The sequence below is a fragment of the Solanum tuberosum genome, unplaced genomic scaffold (genome assembly GCF_000226075.1).
Source record: "Solanum tuberosum cultivar DM 1-3 516 R44 unplaced genomic scaffold, SolTub_3.0 scf00173, whole genome shotgun sequence".
In the NCBI taxonomy this organism is placed as follows: domain Eukaryota; kingdom Viridiplantae; phylum Streptophyta; class Magnoliopsida; order Solanales; family Solanaceae; genus Solanum; species Solanum tuberosum.
This window is the reverse complement of record NW_006239104.1, coordinates 721,046-725,802: the sequence shown is the minus strand read 5'-3', so window position 1 is coordinate 725,802 and position 4,757 is coordinate 721,046.

The following is a 4,757-nucleotide window of genomic DNA, read 5'->3' as shown; positions in this document are numbered from 1 at the left end:
AAGAAGTTTGTTTGAAAATAACATAAAAAGTAACGTAAATTAAAGTAAAATAACAACTAAAAATATTGAAGAATCATATAAGAAATTTAGTTGAGTTTCGTAAAAGTACCTACGTCACATAAAATGGAACAGAAAGAGTAATATATATTATTTGAAAATGATATAAGAAGTGCTATAAATCACAATAAATTAACAACTTCAAAATATATTTAACAAAATCACATACAAAAAATTATATAACTCTCCAAATTTCATCGGTGTCACATAAATTGAAACAAAGAACTACTCCCAATTTATGTTATTTACTTTCCTTTTTAGTCAGTCCCAAAAGAATGTCACATTTCTATATTAAGTAACAATTTGATTATAAAATATTTATTTTACCCTTAATGAAATAATTTACAGTCATACAAATTTATATCATTCATTTTGGACCACAAATTTTAAAAGTCTTCATTTCTTTTTTAAACTCCGTGGGGAATCAAACTACCTCACATAAAATGAGACGGAGGAAGTAATATACATTGGGCCCGCGCTGGCGCGGGAACCTAATAACTAGTATATATATATATATTAATTTTGAAATCCAAGCAAAGTGTGGCGTAGTGATAACTCTCCTTAAAAATTGACCCTCTTGATTAGGTTTCAAATCCCATTGTGAACCTGAACAATCTTTCAAGTTTTTTTTTTAGAATTTTTTATTATAAAAATAAGTGCTAAAATAATAAATTTAAACCCAAAAAAACGAAGGGTCACATTCACAAAGGTTAAAAATCACTTTCCATCTTCCCAAATCCCTAAATTACTTTATTAGGGTTCCCCCCAAGACTCAAGAGCCAATATTAAATCACATTTCAGGTAGGTGTATACAAAATCGAACTGAAAATTAAACCAAGTTGCATATTGAGTCAAATCGGAAAAAAATTTGACTAATGATTTGGTTTGACTTGGTTTGGTATTGGAAAAATATCTGACTATACTTTGGTTGGTTTGATTTTAACTAAAAAAAGTCAACCCGAGACCAAACCAACCCGACATTATATATAATTTTTAAAATTTATTTTATACATAAAAGTATTTATTTGATGTAATTTCTAAATATTACTTTTACGTTTTCATGATTTTTATCTTGTAACATATTTTTTCAAGTTTTTGAGACTTAAAATTTTGAATGATCAAATAAAGAATATAGTTCAATATTAGTAATTCTAATAAAGCTCAATTCAAAATCAAATCAATTCTAATGCTAACAAAATAAATTAATTCAACAGTAAGAATGACAATAATGTTGAATATTTATACTTTAGTTTTATATTGGTTTAGACATTTAAAATACATAACCTAATTTTATTTTTCTTTAATGTTTAACTTGTAGTTAATACTAATTAGACTTATTTTAGCATGATTTGATACTTTTAAATTATGATCATTTTCATTATGACTTGTCAATTGACAATATTTATTTTATACAATTTCATTATTACTTTTTATTGAAATTTTTTATGTCATCACTCATCTCATATTTTGTGTTATTTTCTTAAGAAATACCTTAGATAATTGTATTTTGGTTGGATTAAAGAAACATTTGTAGCATAGGTAAATTATATGTTTGTATGAATACTTTACCGAAAAAATTCTAGGTTTATTAGTTTGGTTTGATTTAAAAATTTGACACAAATGGTTTGGTTTGGTATTTGAAAAACCTGAACCAATTCGAAAAACCCGAGGTTGAAAAACCTGAATAAACCCGAGTTTTATTAGTTTGGTTTGGTTTAAAAATTTGACACAAATGGTTTGGTTTGATATTTGAAAAACCCGACTCAACCCGGTCATGTACAATTAGGTCTCTTGTAATGTAACTAACTTTTTGTATCTATAAATTAGATATTACTACTTTCTTGAAATTGTGTTTCGTTGGCTTATTGTATGTTTATACTTTTATTATTTTTCAAACCCCTTAAATGAAAATTTTGAATCCGCCACTGCTTGCGGTAGAACATTTCTTTCACTATTATTAATATATAGTTCATGTATAAATCAAATTAATATTGTTATTCTGCGTCAGCAGAAAAATTCTGATAATATTAACTTTGATCATCTTAAATTTCATCAGTTCCTTGTATTATGTGATTTGTCCTCTTAATATTTATATGAAGTTGAAGTTGAAATTGAAATTATAATCATTTTTGTAAATAAATAGCGATTGCAAAGTTTTAAGATAATCTATTTATGCATTTAAGGGTGTGGTTTAGTAGTCAATAGAATGGTTGAAGTCTCAGGAGTTATCTGGTACCTGTTGATCCTGGGAGGTGACAAGTATCCTGTGAAATTAATGGAGGTGCACAAAAATTGACCTAAAAACCACGATCATTAAAAAAAAAGTCTATTTATGTTGAAATTCAAAATTTGTTCTTGATTAACACTAAGGGCCCGTTTGGCCATAGATTTCTCATTATTTGGCAAAAATTTTTGGCAAATAACCCAAATTCCCAAATACTAGTTTTTTCTAGTATTTGGGCCAAATCTCATTAGTTGGAAAGTTTTAAAAATTCAAATTTAACACCAAACTTTTATCTTTTACAAAAACACTTTATTTATTAACACCAACCAACTCAATCAAATCTCCATCTGCTAACTAACTCAATTAATAAATTTTTCTATTATAAAGAGCATACATGTACAAGAGCTTTTATACCCATGCATCTTTTTTAACAATGCGACTATTTACTGTAATGATGCTTTTTGATTTGTTGCGGAAGTCATGAATCTTGTTACGCGACATTTCTATTTTGCTATGTAATACAAATTTATGGTTAGTTTTGATAGTTTTAAAAACTTATGGGCATAAGTCATATTTCTTAAAAAATTGAAATATATTTCTCAAATACTATGGCCAAGCACATGGTGAAATTTCACCCAAATCTTCACCCAAATAATATTTGAAAATCTATGGCCAAACGCTAGCTAAATGACTACTCAATAGTCAATACTCCATTGATGAACTTTCTAGAATAGTCAACTTTCTAATCAAATATTATAGAGAAAAATGCTCTAATCAAAACAATGTATACCGCAGGGGCGATAATGGGTCGATCCATATGTAAAATGGGTGGGTTAAATAGGGGCGGGTAGGGTGGACCAAGCAAAAATGAATTGGAATTGCTATCATTAAAGTGTGACCAATTAGGGGATAAATTAACTAGAGAGTCACCTCTACGAATAGATTGTGCTAACTAATTTATCTATTACACGTATTAACTAATTGAGTTATTAATGTGTGTGACACTCATATTACATGGGTGTTAAAATTAGCTCATAAAATCATAACCCGTTCATATTTAAACAGAACAATTTACTTATTTTATTAACTGGGCTTATTTAGATTGCGTAGTTTAGTCTGTTTTAAAATTGAGTTAATATGCAACCAGTAACATAGATTGACCCATGAAAAGACCATTTTTTATTATTTGATATGTATTTATAGTCATAATAAAAGGGGAAAAAATTATTAGATACTCAAACAAATTTTGAATTTAACACTTAGTATATTAAAAAATTGTTAGTAGTTTATTTCTTAGGTTCTGACGTTCTATGCTTAATTAAGCATTTTTACATAAATTGGGATGAGATGATTATTGAAACATGTAAACAAAAATTTACTTGATACAATTATACTAAGCTTACTCGTTAAAATGTTGTTTTGACCAAATAAAAATTTAGTATTTATCGTGTGAATGAGGGTTAATTAGGTTTTGTTAAAAGTGAGAATTCTCTTTGGTGGTGTAATTGTTTGAGTTTCATTTGGTTAATTTGAGCTTGAGGGATGAACATCTGGTCATTGGATTGAAGAAGATAATGGTGATACCCAAAAATGGATTCAAACATTTGAAGTTTCTTGATTTATTCAATGACTTCCAATTAATATACAAAAATAATTGTGTTCACAATCAAATATTTATAAATATCTATTATACATATATACAATTTGAGCAAAAGTTACTAAATTTCTATGAAATTTGTACCCGACACATAGCATTCACTCCTGAACATGGTGCCTCTCTTTTTTTAAGTTAGCAAATAGGGGTGTACATGGCCGGGTTGGTTCGGGTTTTTCAAATATCAAACCAAACCATTTGTGTCGGATTTTTAAATTTATAAACCAAACCAACCAATAAAACTCGGGTTTTTCAACCTCGGGTTTTTTCGGGTTTTTCGGTTTTTCGGGTTGTTTTGGGTTTTTCCGGTAAAGTATTCATACACAACATATAATTTACTTGTACTTCAAATATTTCTTTAGTCCTACCAAAATACAACTATCTAAGATGTTTCTTAAAAATATAACACAATATGATATGATTAATGACACTAAAATATCCAACAAAAATAATAATAATGAAATCGCGTAAAACAAATATTGCAAATTAACAAGTCATAAGTAAAATGATTATAATTTAAAAGTACTAAATCATGCTAAAATTAAGTTTAATAAGTATTAGTTACATGACTAAATATTAAAGGAAATTAAAATTAGATTATGTATTTTAATTGTCTAAACCAATGTAAAACTAAAGAACAAATATTCAATATTATTGTCATTCTTAGTGTTGAATTGATTTTCTTTTTGCATTAGTATTAATTTGATTTTGATTTAAGCTTTATTATAATTACCAACATATGTGGACTATAATCTTTATTGGCCCATTCATAATTCTAAGTTTCAAACTTGAAATAATATATTAAAAGATAAAAACTATGGA